Source organism: Varroa destructor, unplaced genomic scaffold (genome assembly GCF_002443255.2).
Source record: "Varroa destructor unplaced genomic scaffold, Vdes_3.0 BEIS01000004.1, whole genome shotgun sequence".
NCBI classification, from domain to species: Eukaryota; Metazoa; Arthropoda; class Arachnida; order Mesostigmata; family Varroidae; genus Varroa; species Varroa destructor.
The window spans coordinates 38,132,439-38,148,899 of NW_019211457.1; the positions used below are offsets into that span (position 1 = coordinate 38,132,439).

The 16,461-nt window shown below is 42.6% G+C and overlaps 1 protein-coding gene and 1 long non-coding RNA gene across 15 annotated transcripts in view; one reads left to right on the forward strand and one right to left on the reverse strand.

Moving 5' to 3' along the window:
* Positions 1–16,461, forward strand: part of LOC111250361 (uncharacterized) — a 243,429-nt gene that overhangs the window by 187,328 nt on the left and 39,640 nt on the right. The window lies entirely within an intron of this gene.
* LOC111250362 (uncharacterized) overlaps positions 1–16,461 on the reverse strand; it is a 97,971-nt gene that overhangs the window by 46,652 nt on the left and 34,858 nt on the right. The window contains exon 1 of one of the 9 annotated variants that reach the window (XR_015327548.1): positions 1–1,347. The exons of the other annotated variants lie outside the window; for them this stretch is intronic. This is a non-coding gene — a long non-coding RNA (uncharacterized LOC111250362). Of the gene's footprint in view, positions 1,348–16,461 lie in introns of those variants that run through there. 9 annotated transcript variants of the gene reach the window in all.

Here is a 16,461-nt window from a genome sequence, read left to right on the forward strand (position 1 = left end):
CTCTAGCCATTGTGCCCAGTGATGATTATCCTGGTATTATTCTTCACGTGGAAAACATCTGTTCGGGTTTGCCGTCGAAACCTCAGACCGTGTGAGGGCCTGTGGGACGTGCTCCGAACGAGATGCTACAGTAAGCATATCGTTTCGTTTTACTTTGTGTAAGCAATTACTTATACATTTATGATAGCTGTAGTGTTTTACACCAGTTGCGCTAAGCAGCAGTAGATGTATGAACACGTTTGTCTCGTACCCTCTACTTCTCGTTTACGGCACATAGTAAACCTATGTAATTTGGATTTAGAAGCTCTTGGCTGTGGCCGTTGTCGTACGTATACATACATATAACTTGGAAAGATCAAGCGATAAAATTAGCTTTCGACGAATTCTCCGTCTTGTTGTATCGAACATGAGCCGAGGGTGTTCGTCCGCTATAAATACGAATAGCTATAAATTGAGGCGGTGAATAACTAGCTCCCCCCGTTGTTTAATGCTAAAATACTTTAACGCAAACCTGTGGGGCGTCTTTCGCATCTGTCCACAGGCCTAGTCTCCCTGAAGGCACACAGAGGAAACTCAAATAATCACGGTACAGCCTTGACGGAGTCAGGTCTTGTCTGCGCATTAGCATAAAAGATGCCCCAACAGACGTCTTGATAGTCGCAGCTATCTCTGGGATACTAGGAGGAGGCTTGCAGATAGTCTCATTATACATCAGAATGTAGTGGTTGTTTCTGTTAAAGAAGTGAGATCGGTAGAATGCAGATGGTTAGCCTCTAATAACTATTCAGATCGTATCTATGTTACACATGTTTGCGTATAAACATACTGGTCTGTTCGGGCCGTCGAAAACCCCCGTGTTCCTCCACAGTAACGTGGTTGTCTGTGCCTTTCTCGCTGTTCAAACGTTCTTCTAACAGCAGCAGTAACACACAGTAGTAGTGAAATAAAAGGTATTGATTTGACAATTTGGCATTGAAGATTGAGCGGCATCTTAGCGGGCATCTTTCTGTTGAGACCGATCGCAAATCCTGCAATGACAAATGCTTGTTCGAGTATTCGAATTGGTGTTATTCCCTAGAACGGGCGGCAGTAGCCAATCGAAGTGGGCCAATCGAATAGAAAAACTGTGATAATTTCGACTTTTCATCCCGCCCTATCCCAAACTGATAATTGTTCTTGATCGGTACTGATATGGCAAAAACCTATTACTAGTAGTAGTTATTACTTTTCCAGTAGGCTATACTTTTATGTCTTTGTTAAGAATTTATCGTTGCAAGGCTTGCTTTTATGTTTAATTTAAGGCAATGTGAGCCTTGGATGCTTGAAGGCCGCTATCGTTCAAGCAAACCGTATATTCAAATTGAGAGAAGTTAACTCATATTCGTTGTTGTATGACCGTGTCCATTGCCGCTATTGCAGCAGCATCACTGACATTAGCCCAACGAAAGTTCAGCCGCGGATAGTGTTAAAAGAAACGCGCAGAATTAATTGGTTTTATGTCAATAAGAACGAAATTGACACTTCAGACCTGCGCATCTATTCTTTTCCAGCAGGAGTGGTAATTTTGCTGATTTGTAGCTCTGTGACTAGGACCATGTTCCTGCGGCCAAACCGGCGTAGCGATCGAATGAATTCTACGAATTACGCGTCAGACGGACGCCAGAAGAGGTCATTGGGCCTCGAGAACGCGAAACGTACCGGCGACACGAACGAAAATCACGACATTTTAGAATAGCCAAAGAAGGGCATGTAAACAACCTAGGGAGTTTCGGAATAACCGTCTAAGTCTTAATCAGAATTACGCAGCTAGGATAGAGCAGGCAAGACAGTTAAAATGCATGGAGGAAATCGAGGAGCGGAGTTCATGTCCAGCTTCGTAGCTCCAGAAAGAAGATGACCAAAATTACATCAGTTGGAAAATACCGCCAACTGCAATAACAACAACTACGCTGCTTCATTAATAAGATGAAGTTAAAAAGAAGTCGAAAACAAGCAGCGCTATCAGCTTTTTGGTCGTACCATGTTGCTTGCATGTCGAATTTGCATACACTGATTTGGTCAGCAATAGCAGCAGCAGCAGCGATGAGTTGATCAAGATTCAGAGAAGATTAATTCTTAATTCTAATTTCCAAAGCAGGAGATTTCGATAGGCCATTAGTTACACATATATCTTAGGCTGCAGTCTGTGAACGCTCGGAGATATTCCTATTACATGGATGACTGAACACATTTTGCCTAGGAAATCACTGCATCCATTTCAGTATGGGGAAATTTGTGCGTCCTAGTACTTTCGAACGATACCTTTAATGATAGCGTATCGAGCATTTATGGTTACAGCATTGTTTCTAGCGCGTGCGTTTACGTCCCTCAACGAGCCTACTAACGGTGACGTTGATGCACTTAATTGAATCAGTCGATAATTAGGAAGAGTTACCTCTTGCATTGGCTTGATTTCCCGTCTGCACTAGAGACGGTTGTTGAACTCTACAGTCGGATGCGGGACACTAGTAAAAAATTGGCAAAAAAAATAGCAATAATAAGTGATTATTCAATTGGAATTTGGGGAAATCTGCCTGAGTGAGGGTTTAGTTTTTGATACTAATGAACTTAGCATCGGTCAAGGGCAACTGGATCCACCTATGTCATATTCTTGACGTGCACCGATAGCCGGCGATTTCCAGCCCAGTTTTCAAGTTGTCTGTCGTTGCCCTTGACTTACAATTATCGTTGAGACATCTATCAAACAGCTTATTCGAGTTTGAAAAAACAGAGACAAAAAAAAGATAGCTCGTGTAATTACTACTATTATATCATATAAAATGATATTTATCGAGCCGATGTTCTCTCCTATTTTGAAATGAATTAGTATCTGTTCTCATTTATTTCAATGAATAATACCGTATAGACGCTATAGCAATATGCAATAATGCTTCGATCACTAACACTGCAATTCAGCGTTCATCGTTCACTAGTAACGGCACTTTATCCGAGCCGGCGTTCGTCCATTAGCCATAGCCCAATTAATCAGGAACTCAACAGTTGGGGGGCAAGGCCACACCTACCCGCAAGCGATTTCGACTGTCGCCGGCCGTCTTAAACAAAGGCGCGAAGATGATAGTTTTTGTGCTATCTCTAGATACAGTTTCCCACGAAGTTTCGAATAAAAGAGACATTGAAAAGAAAAAAAACGCAATCCCTAATCATTCATATGGTTTTTTTTTGCGATAAAGATTAGCTCGTATATAATGTACGTATGCGGCGTAGAAAATGATGGTTGTAGTAATGATGACGACGATGTCTATTACATACGATGTGAGCAATATCTGCAGAAGCGGCTGGTTCTAGTATACAAGGCAGGATGAACACGTCTAACAATTAGATAGAATTAATCAGTGTATTAATCAAGATTTACGAGGGCGTGACGGCATCTCATTATACGGTCTTTGTTCTTCCTTTCAGGTAAATATATGATTGTTGTTATTTAAATCTTTTTCGACCGAGATAAGACTCGCGAAACGATCGCCGGAAAACAGCGTTTTTGTATTAAATGACAAGCCCATACATTTGGGCGACGACAAAAGTACGGTTGCCATGACGATGCACTGATACATTCAACCTAACAACATAAGAAGAGTCAATAGTTCGAGCCAGTTCGAGGTTTTTTACTAGTGACAGTGCTAGATACACACAAATTGCCAAATATGCCTCGCTCATTTCCCCACTACCCTTTTTTGAGCAACGGACACAAGTTTTAGACATGCGGTAGTTGCAATAGTTGTTGAAGAAGTAGAAATAACGATAATAATAATAATAGTAGAATTACATAGCAGTTTTATGGCTGGTAGATTGGACAGCGCGAGGGAACAACGGCATGTGAAACATGACGTCGTTCTGTGCCTTTTCGGTGCTGCGTTCGCCGTTCGGAGCTCGCATTTCCTCTCTACAGAAATCGAAAAAGAAGGCAGAAGGAAACCATGAGGAGATCTATGGGGAAAAACGTTAGTGCCTCTGTGTTTGACTGGTGCTGTATTTTTGCGGCACGGCAAGACGTGGTTTGTCTTCGAATAGTAGACGCTGGCTGGTCGACTAGTGGCGTTCTGCGTCGTTACCCGCCGTCAACCACTTCCTGGAGGCCCCGACAAAGTTACATTTAGGTGATACACAGGAAAGAAGAAGATGCCTGTTACGATGGTACTATTCGTCGCTCTGTCCGACTCCGTGATCTGAAGAGATAGTAGATGCTTGGAGCGCTATAGACATAGGTTCACATCAAACGTTTACACGCGCACGTAAGAATTACGAAGTAGCCAGATTGCCATGCCTAGTGTTGCCCGATTCCCCACTCGACCGCTTAGCAACAAATAATAATCGACTGATTTGTTTAGTGAGTGGCGTAGGCATCGTCCGCTAGAGGGCGCATCAACTACGATGCTTTGATGTCAGTTCTCTAAACGATTCGCGTCCACATTAATGTATGCTAATGGATGTTAAAGAAGAGCTGCACTGAGATCTAAGTAGAATATAACATTGATTTTAGCGTACAGATTCTCTGCGTCAACAAAATAAATGTACAAACAAGAATTCAATTGTGTGTGCGTAGTCCTTCCGCTTGTGGCTTCGATCCGTGGCTCGCAACAGAACAAACGGCAACTCGCGTATGTACATTATAATTCATAATTAAATGTCATCTGGCAATGTTTTCTTGCGTCTGGAAACACGCGTAACAACAAACACTATGCCCACAAAAGTCAAATGGCGTCCAACTTTTTGTTCGCGTCTCTGACTGTTGATTTAACATGGTCATGCTTCGAGCGAGTCCCTCGTTTATATTCCTTGCAGTCGATACTATACAGCCACCGACTAGGAGTCGTGGCGTCGTTTACCTAATGCGCTTATATTTTGATCCGTCAAGAACAACGTTACATTGTCTTCCGTTCTTTTCTGCACAGTTTTAAACGAAAATGCAATCAAGTAATTTTTTCTGTCCACCGTCGCCGAACTGTCGGAACCAGAGTAATAAGGGCTGTACCATACAAAAATTCGACCACGAATAACTGTTGTAATCCTCTAGACTTAATTATGCAATTTTTATCAGGCGCATATCCAAATCTAGCTCTTGCTTGTCGTCCTTACTTGTCGTCCTGTAAGTAAACGTCAATATCGATTTTTTCTCAGATCTGCTGCCTACACGCATGGCTCGCTGTCGACTGGAACGAAACTTTCGTGAGAATCGCTTCACCCTTAGCCCTTGGGCAACCATCTGACTCTATATACATCTACACGAAGCAATATGTTTCGTACCTGACGCTGAACGAACTGTATGCACGTTACGAAGCTACACGGCGGGGGGAGCTAAGCGCCTCTAATTTTTTCTTCTATGCCCGTTGCGACGCGTTCAGGATGAATACCTGTCCCTATCAAATGGTTGTAGTTCTTTTGGGAATAATGCCTGAATGGCAGTTTTCTGTTTCTACGTCCGCCAATGGAAAAGTTCACCTGTTCTACGGCCGTTGTTATCTCTGATTGCGCCTCGCGATTCTGACTTTGCTGCGACGTCTCCTAAAAAACGACCAAACGGGGTTGTACACCCCGTTTTGGTCGTTTTTTAGCATCCACCCTCTCGAGATGAGCCCCTAACGTATATTCACATACGCAGTAACGACAACAACAACAACAACCCCGAACAGCCTCCAAGCCTTACTGTGGTCTGCTAGTGATTTCTCGATTCATTCTGGTGAGATCGCATTGCTTGTGCTGTTATTTGCATTGCTGACGGTGGCACGGCAGACGAAATGCCCTACGATGCGACGCTTCAAAGACACCGTGCGCATACAAGCTATGTTACATTGTGGACCTAGTAGCGAGCAGATTCAAAGACTGTGGCATCGTAACTTGCCCCGTAACGAACGATTATGTTGGCGCGATTTCACCAACAGATGGCTTACCGCAGTATGTTTTTTTGTTCTCTAACTACGTTGATACATACGCTCATTCAGATATCCGTTTGTTTACATGCTGCGTGCTACGTTTGTCTCCAGAAAAAGAAACGGAGAGAAAAAGTAGAAAAATGATGCAAACTAAACAACTAAAAAAAGGCAGAAATCAGTGGTAAGCATTAGCCCGCCTTCCATTTGCCCGTTGCTCTTCCATCGCGTTTCATCAGCCAGAAGTTACCGTTGGAAGGGTCTGCTACTGCCACAGGTACCGAAATGTGCTTGGCGGCCTTAGCAGCCAAAGATTATCGCCAGCTAATCTCGTTAGTGAATAGAGAATATGTTGCGTAGAGCAGCAGTACCATCAACGTCCTTCTGTTGATCTCTTTTTCTGCTACTTGTGTCGCTGTCGTAAGATCCTTCCTATTTGTAGGGCTAACACTAACCGCCGACCTCCGCTGCTATTGATCATAGCAGCAGCAATAAAAACATCAGCTACAAAAACAATAATAGTAGGATTATCCTCCGCTTTTACGTTTTCGCCTTCGTCTTTCTTCGGATCGTCGTAGATTTCCAAAGAAACGGCAACGGTTCAAGTGTATAGGGATACGCAAACAGTCAGCGTCATTAACCTTCAGTCCGCAGCCGTTACTGCTGCCCTCATGCTTCAATCTGTCCGCTTATTGTGCCTTGCTTTTTCGTTCGTATTATTTGTTATTGCTATACTGCTTGTTTACTGATTATGGCGTTGGTACTATCGTTGGTCACGCCCTTTTCTCGTTTGTTAGGAAGTGCGCGGTCGTCTAACGTCTGCATGAGATCAATTGTTGGGATGGTTGTATTTTTATTTAGGTAGTTTCATGAAAATGATTCGCTATAGAACAGCGATAAGTTTTATGATTAATTATATGAGTCAATAACAGCACACAATCCGATGCCTCTGAGAGGGCTGCTTATGACTGTAAAGTAAAGAGTTATCGCGATTGTTTTGGTACTTCTTTTACCATGTTTGAAATTGCAAATGCGTGATATTCTATCTGACCCGTACTAGTCAAAGCGTACCAGCCGCAGCCCCGACTGACAGGATAAGTTCGTTAAGCTATCTGGCTAATTTGATGAATTTTACTTCTTCTCCTATGTTCCTGACAATTAATTTCAGACTTAAGGGTCTATTCATTCCTACAATGCTTGTAGGCATAAGCGCACCGTTTGTTTGGTTCCCAGTTTATTGGCATGAAGTTTTTTGTATTATCTTTAATTCTATTTAGATAGTTAATTGCAGCAAAAAAAAAGGAGATCTCACGTGGAGGGTGATGTCGCAGGCAAGTCAAAGGCACATATGTATGCTCAGATGCAAATTATCCCTTTGGTGTTTTTTATCTAGTCCTGTCTTGCCTGCTTGTGCTGTTGTTTACATTCGACTACTGCCAGCACGAGTTCATGCCTATGGCCTATGACCCCCTATACTCGCTATAGTTCGTGTGTATGGATGCAGTTGCGAGATTCCTCGTATAATTCATTCGATCGGCGTGTCTCTCCATCAGCTAACCGCAAAGGTGATCAGTTTTTAGAAGACTTCGTGTTCGTCAAATAGGGTTCTATGGGTAGCAATCCATCATTGACGTCTCCGAGCCAGAAGTTAAACTCTTCTTTCTCACTGTACGGTACCACACGTGATCACGATAAGGTCGCTTGGCACCGCCACAACAGCAACGGCAGAACTGGGGGTCGCCTAGATTTATTGCGGTGTTTGCACCGTTGTCAACAACAGGCCTAGCACGTGCTACTGTTGCCGTTATTTTTCCAAAGGATGGAAGAAAGTCGAATAACGATAAATGGTCACCACTTCGAGCTAGCATAATATGCTCGATTCGGGTCTCGTTTATGCATGCAATGCAAATATCATTATTACGCCATCACGGGGGCATGAAAAGATTTGCCTATAGTTCGTATTCTTACGCGTTTGTTAGATGTTTGCCCGCTATCAAAACGTACATCCTCAATAAGTCCGTTAGATAGAGCTGAAAACATATCGACATCGTCGAGCATAGACGAGACCTATAGGCGATAGACAAAGACGAAAAGCCGCCTCGTTGAACGTTCGTACAACAACGATAACAATAAAGTTGCTATAAAATGTTATGTTATCAATGAGACGATGGGCGTCTCAACGAGCCTAAACCAATACGCTATTCGCTTCGAGTTTTTGTGCGGAACGATGTACGCAATATGGTTCCGTTTACGTGCGACACTAGTTTCTATTTTTCCAGAAGTTTCATTCGTAGATGCTGAACGCGAGCGGCAAGCCGGGTCACGCTGTTACTCTATTACAACAAACATGCGACGTGCCCCGCCCCTGCCTCTCCCTTTTCTCACCGTGTGTTCAAAATATGAGCGGAAAATAATTAAGGGCTTTCCATCACTCCGTTTTCACTTGTCCTGCAAGCTCCAAATTTGACCCGGAAATTTAACCAGGTAACAGTTCCATCAACTAGCATCGAGCCAGTCCCTGTCGTGTGAGATAACAACGCGACACGACATTGTGATGCCGAGAATGCCTTGCGATGATAGTAGTGCTAAGCGACCCTGAAATTCTGTTTGCGCCTTTCATGCCGTGGCCAATGGAGCAGCAGTGACAAGTGACGACAATTCGGCTACCGGAATAGAATACGAGCAAGAGGGAAAGATACGAACGCATTGGAGTCGCGTGAAAAACTCTAGACTAACACAAAGTAGATGTCCGCAGAGAAAGCTAGTTTCGTTGAAACGGGAAAAACATCTTCGCATCAGTAAATTTCGATGTTCACAGCGTACACCGGATGCGCTGGGGTTACACGGAAAATGAATAGTCATAAATAACTAAATAAAGCTGAAGTAAAAAAAATCAACGACTTAAACAATGAACGAATAGAACTTTTCAAACCATCGGTCAGCTGTCAGTGACTGAATGTCATGGAGCGATATTCGTTGCAGTCGAAATAAATTGCCGGTTGAAGGTTTTTCCTGTCTTTGTACATCTGCTTTGCGTCAGGGCCACCGTTGATCGACGCTATACGGCGCGCACAACGTCCAAAGAACAACAGTAAAGTGTTGTGGGAACGCAAATCCCTTCGTTTAGTAGAAAAACGGAAAGCTTAGAGTAGTCGCAGTTGAATGATAGAAATATCTTATTTGCGAGTAGCAATTTATGTACTGACCGAAATGGATCGTCGTTTTCTGTAGTTCCTCATGACTAAACGTAGCTAAGACGTCTTACATGCGGAATTGTTGCTGGTACCTTCTTTGTCTGCTGTTAATGCCCCTAGTACTGATAGTAGCCTCTGTATGCCGCCCATAAGTCCTTATCGTTACATTTCTTTAGACCTTTCCGATTTCTAGACTAGCCCTTACGGAATCGCACTTCGTTGAGGATCCTGCTGTCCTTCCTCTGTGTAGTATATGTCGTGCACGTATATCAACATTTACCACGCCTAACCGATACTCATTAAACAATAGCTAAATGTCCCCTACAATGGAGCGCAATGATAGACCTCTAGGAAGTCGAATATCATATGGGAACGGATGGACGATGTAGCGGAGATTAACGTGGGAAAGGTTTGCAACGTGGTCGTGTCTGTTGCCTATCAACGCAAATCTGTCGTTTTTAGATGAGCTCCTTCGGAGTAGGAAGTGCAGAGTAGGAACCATGCTACGTGCATTTTGAAACGAGCACAGGATGATGACAATGCCGAAATTGTTGGCGGTCTATGACAATGTTGACGCTTCGACGGCTCCAAACAGCTACCATCAGGTCCGAGTTCACTAAAAGATTATATTGTTGCCAGGGCAATATAAGTACGTATAAAATTGCTTTTTTCCGATAGAAAGTCACTAGTCGCTAAAGCTTTGATAGCAAGCGCATAATACGTTGTTTGTAACACGTTACATAGTAACACGCTGCTTGCCCCATACACACGCAGGGCCGCGGTCCAGCTGACCAATACGCGACAGTCTGCAAACGCCAGTCGACAAAACGAAAATATTTAGTGAACTTTATTACATAAATGGCAAGCAAGGCTGCGTCTAAAGCAAGCTGCTACTATGTCACAACTAAACAATGCTGTTGTTCCTACTGTTAGTGCCATCCATTAATAAAAGATTGGTCCTACCAGGCTAATAAAGGAAAAAAAATCAACGAAAAGCTTGGACGGATTGAAAAACCAAAGGCTGCTCTACAATGACTATTTAAATATCTTCAGGACTTCGTGTCCAGTTCTACTGCTGCTGTTAAGCGTTGTGGTTTTGAATGGTTGGGTTCTTTCAGAGCGAAATGAGGGGCATTTGGGTCCGTATAGCTTCAAAGTATGGCCACTATGTGTTCCTACATATTCCTAGGTTGGATAGATCGTTACCCTTGAGTCATGACGGGGAAGGCTACACACGGACTGCGGCAGTCGAAGAAACGATTCAAATCTTGGGTCTACTCGTACTGCCTTAGCAAAGCATTATCTCAGACAGAGTACTTGTTTCAAGTTTCGCGAAGCAATTGTGGTAGTGACCGTAACACTGTGTATCAACCATCACACAGATACTTGGTAAAGTTCACTGCGTGCACCAGCGTTTTTTGAATAGAGTTTTCCAACAGGAAATCATACAATTCTTCTTCCATATGGTACCATCGGGATGGTGTGGTTCTTATGTAGTCACATGATGCAACCGAAGTAATAGACTCTCTCATTAATTTCATACTGCCATACAAATGATACAGGCCGCATTATTAGTGTATTTTTCCTCCCACCTCCACTGTTTACGGCTAAGAAGAGGAGAGACGCTAACCTAGAAGTAACCAGAAGTCGACTAGTCCTAACGAGTTTCATTCGGCTATGAAAGGTGAAGGAAGTTGTTAAGTAGCCTATCGACGTTAATCAATAGCCTATTTTCGGAAAAGGCGGTAACAATTTATATCGTCGTACAAAACAGCCTCTCCTGTACTAGACGACATATTGCACGGAAGCATACGGCACATTGGTGGTGCTTCTTTTTTTTTTTATTTTTATCATCTTTGTCCTTATTTTTCGGTATTTTTCTGCTTTTCTCTTTGGCTAGTCGAAATACGTCTAGCGTCCAATGACGTTGATGTTTGCAGTTGACCCTATTTTTACCCTGTTCCACTATTGCACAAGTACCAGAAACAACCTCGTTACTGGTTCCTTTTTCTGTTCTTGTATGATATCATTATTATCATTACTTCTCTGTTGCTTTGGCCGCGTCGTTTTCCAGCTTCGTTGTCGCACCTCCACTCTGTGAGAGAGGTGAAACCGAGAGATGCGTCTAATTGTGTCTCTATTTCGGTTTCGGCTATCGCCCAACCACCTGCTACGATGTATGCTATTATTATTGTACAGGTCTTCGATTTTTTTTTTTTTTTTTTGTTACTTGCCGTTATATTACTTCGGCGTCATCACACAATGTTGGGTTCCAAGGCCGATCACCTGTCGTAGCGGATGCGACAATAATATCCACTTCATGTTACGCGGCCATGTTCGACCGGACACCTAGCTAGTGCGACCATTGTAAAATAGTAACAACATCTATGTATTATTATTAATATATGCGTCATCTTGCCACGGTATGGGCCGTTACAATGATCACGATGGGCGCATCGTCATCCCTTCGAACAACAGAGAGAGAGAGAAAAGGGAATGTGTCATCTGGCGTATTTTTGCATCAACTATCAAACGCAGATACCGAAAAGGAAATCAAAAAGGACGTGTAGCATATGTAGCAACGCTACACATGTGACGATCGATTATTATTGTTGTTGTGCTGACATCGAGGCTAGCAAACGCGCCGAGGGATCAATCTCCGGACGCCCGCAATTTCTTGCATGTGGTCCCTTCATTCACTATTAAGTAGCCTAGAGAAGACCCGTAAGCCAAAACACATCCTTCGACCCATCCGATCCGATGATACCTGGTACGCTAGCAGTTTTTCATTCCATGTCGAGAAGAAGCAGTAGTTATTAGATATGGATGGTGTGAATAGCAGAGTGGAACTCTGGAAACCGAGGATAGGCACAAAGCTCCTGTTGTACCTGAAGGCGAAAAAAATGACTGATGGTGAGTCATCAATATGAATGAATAAAAAGAAATATCATCTAAGGACGAATGCAGCAATCCATTTGCTTGAAACATTGTGAATCTGCGGAACTGGGAGCTAATCGAAACGGCGACATTAAAGAAGCTGTTGTCGTCGCCTTTGTGCTAGCGGTGTTGGAAAGTAGAAGAAATGAAAAATGACGCAGAAATAACGAATCGCTGAAATATTCGAGAGGGCAGCTGGCCTTACTTCGACACCTGATCGATGATTTGCTATTGGTCGAATAATCTATGGGTTTATAATAAACAAATGTTGACTATTCGGGCGCTGTAGTTCCGTCAGAGTTACCCCGACATACAGTGGCGGACTTATCAGCTGGGACCACGTAACACCGAAACGATCAAGTCCGTATTCTACAGCGAAAAACATAGCAGCGTTAATACTTAGAGCATGAACATGTGTTCAGATCAGGAGATGTATTATCAACTCTATTTTGTTCTTGTCTTAGAGAGAATCAACCAGTATTACTACTTCTTCAGAGTCAACTTGAGACGTAAGTTGAAAATACGCGCGGCGTTTGCTGCTAAGTAACTGTCAATAATATCGACGCCATAAACAATTCGGAACGGATTGAGCTGGTTATTCATACGGCTGAAAAGATAGCAAGAAGAATCATTCCAGCCTCCGATCGATTTCGTCATCATTGATAGGTTTCTCCTACAGTGCACACGTTGCCACTAATCTATAGAAAAAAACGGTGGTCCTAGAGAACCTAGTTACGGATCATGGTCGAGAAGTTGTCAGTGCAATGATTTTTTTGATGTTCTTCTTTTTATGTGACTTGACAAAGTCAGTGGCGGCTTAACGCTAGAGGTAAATAATATTAATCCGTTAAAGCTGCAGCACTGATGATATCGAAAACACTATCAATTCGAAACATAGTAGGTATAATAATAATAAGGTCTGTCGCAAGCATAGCTTGACTTATGGCCATTTTCCATAGATGGAATGTTCTCTTCAGAAAAATATCAGTCTAAAAGGAAGACCGTCTGACAAAACCGTATAGGATTATAGGTTTATAGGGTTGTTCGATCTGCCAACGATTGGCCTCTTTTCACCATTCCATTTGTGGAACTCATATGGGGTCTGCCGAAACCAATGCATCCATATAGCACAACCTTTTTGTCTATTGTCTATAAACAAACCTCATTCGCTTTTATGTTACTAATATGTATAATAAACATGTTTATAATATTGCAAGAAGTGTTTAATGTTTAGCACAATTACAGGAAGTTGCGGAAGGCGACCCCCACAATTCGTTGTTATTGGCTCTTGGAAAAGTCGTCATGATAACTTACTACCTTGGTCCTATAGTACGAGCTAGTAATATTCTATATTATATATATATATAATATATATTAGTACTAGAAACTACAGCTTAAGCGAAGAGATGTTTTTTTTTACAAATTGGGTCGTGGTAGCGAACTTGCGAGGCCGAAGTCGTTATTTGGTAATTACTGAAAATCACAGAATGACTTAATAAAATCTCAAACGAATAGATAAAATGCGTGAGATCTACTTGGTCTCACTTCCAGCCGAATTCGTTGGCCGCTTCTGCTGCTAGCGACAATAACTGGCCCTTGGCCTGTTGATACGATCATGAAACACACAATTGCCATTTCATCTCTGGCCTATTATTTAGTCCTATTTATTATGTGATTGCTGCGCTTTATTTACTCGTGCCCGGCTCAATGTGCATCACTCCATCAAGTGCAAGTAGCGACAGCTCGAATTAAACCACAGTTAAGCAGTCTCGAGAGAGATCAATGGACAGCCGCATAGAAACGTTCTGCAGTATTAGCGTACCGGAATAGCTACCGGCTGGATTCGACAGGCCAAAGGCCGCAATGATCCGCCGTCTTATCCATCAATACGCACGGGTTCGTCAGCAGCAGCAGTAGTCATCAAAAGAGTCTCTTCTTTTGGTGTTGTTATTGTTGTGCTTCTATTTTTTCAGTAATATCTAAATCAAAGCACATTCGGGCGTACATTTTGCCCGAGTATGTAATAAATGTTGAAATAGACAAGCTGGACTGAAGGCTCGGGCGGCATTGCCGGGGCGTATCTGTAACAGTTCGTTGTAACAAACGTCCCGTGTTTTTTCAATGTGGTATGTTTTTGTGACAATAAAAAAGGAACGAATGTGTTAATTTTTGGCTTGTGTAAGTTGATTTCGGTTTGTCATCTGTGTATGTATAGTAAGTACCTCAAGTACACACAGTTTTGCTGCCGGACAGCAGCAGCAGCAGCAGCAGGACATCTAACAGGATAAAGATGTAGAAATCGAGAATACAAAAGCAAAATCCAATAGACGATCTCTCGTTCACATGGATTTGTAGCAATCAATTAAAAGAGATCTAGTGTTATCAAGTCGGCAGATGTAACGGTAACTTTCTTGTTCATGCAGGCATGCAAAAAGAAGGCCATGATCGAAGGTATGAAACAACATTATTATATAAATTTTATGGTATAAATAGGCGAAATCTACACACATAAGGACAGCTCGTCATTACCCAGCGTCATTGTGATCACGATTGCTATTATTGCTGAATGAAATCTGCGCGCCCATGAACTCGAAGTTTCAAAAAGAACCGCCATTACATGGCTATTGATAACCTTAACGGCATACAAAAAAAGAAAGGGACAAAATTGAGGGAAATATGTCATTGTAAAATAGAGACGAAAACGCCGGCGAAGTAGCTGAACCGCCATAATAACGCAACGAGCTCTATCTGTGTCTTCGCCATTTGCTATTATTTTGTTGATCTTTGTTCGGATGATTTGTGCAGCCGTGGTCTCGACTTGGTGTTTGCCGTCAACCTGCATACACAACTATTCCCATTTCTTGTTTCTCTCTTCTTCTATGACTATTACGGTCCCTGTATTACCGAGATAATTGTCATTTGTAATAAATTTGCTCGATCGTGTTTTGCGATAAGCGCCACAAGAGAGCTACATTGAAAGCCTCACGACATGAACCGCTGAACTAACGCATTTTGCTTGTACATTATTATAATCGATACTCACATGAACCATATTAGAAAAAGATAGTCTTCTCAGATGCTTGCAACGGTTGAGAAATATGAAAAATCATTTGTGACCGTTTTATTGATACCATTGCCTACCTATATCGTCCACATGTAAAATGTGAGTACTATAATACGGCCAGATTCTGTAAAGCGTAGGGCAGGTTGCATTTAGGCAGCAGCTTATCGACATGTATCTATCAATCAATCAAAAATATTCGTGTATCGTTCAAAATCTACTTTTTCGAAAAAAAAAAACAAATTGTTTTTATGGCTGTCTGGAATACAATGTGATGTTGCTTGTTGTTTCCATATTTGAATACGGTATAAAAATGCCTGCAAAACATCGTATCGATGTAAAGAGTTTAACACTGTCGTATATATAGATAGTTCAGTATTTGAATGGACAGTTGACGAAACTGTTCCTAACTGAATGTTTGCGGGGCTCTGCTGTTCTTTGCTTCTTCATGATGAAGCCGATGATTATGACGATAATCGCTACGACCTGCTCATTTTCTAAATACGCTGCTTTAGATTGCGTTAGCAATTTTAGAAGCTTCAGCTTACTTTGTCACGTAAGGTTTTTACGCGTTATCGTCACTGCCCCTTTCGTTAACGACCATCGATAGTGACTCTAACAATGTCAGTACCAATATGCGCGCAGCATTTGTTATCATCTACTAGCACATTTTACGTCTTCGAATCAACGACAACTAAACATGCATCTTCTTGTACATTTTTTTATTTCTCAAGTGTATTTCTCTGTCCGATAGTACACTTGCTTCTTCGGTCCCGCCATGATCTCGTATAGTGCGATGAGCAGAACGTCATATGTGTCAACAAAATCTTTCGCACCGGGCCGTGCCTCTTCGCCCATCTGCTCGCCGACAAACCTCTGTCTATTCAGATACTGCACCTGCTACCTGTGTTTACACTGCTTTCCTAGGTGCTCGCGGGCCATCCCGCAACCGGTGGGGTCCTTCCCTTGACGTGCATTGTTGACGCAGCAACGATAATGAAATTAACAACTAGGAGATCGTTACGAGAAAAAAGTGCAAATACTACACAGCATTTTCCGATTGTACCGTAGCACCCTGCTTATGTACGCTATTATATATTTAACCTAGCTAGTCAATGGCCGGCGTTTTCCGTAGCACTGGTAGTAGGACCCTGTATGCGTGGACCTCTTGACACCGTTTGACTGCCGGCTCCCTGCAAGTACTATATACCCCCTCCACCCACATTCGAGGTGCTTTTATATCGTCGAATAGTTCAAGCACGTTTGCTTCGGGCGCAAGCAGCAGCTGACTGAAGAGCCGACAACATCGGCAGTTTCAATGGCCAGCACTTTTGTTGTCGTGACC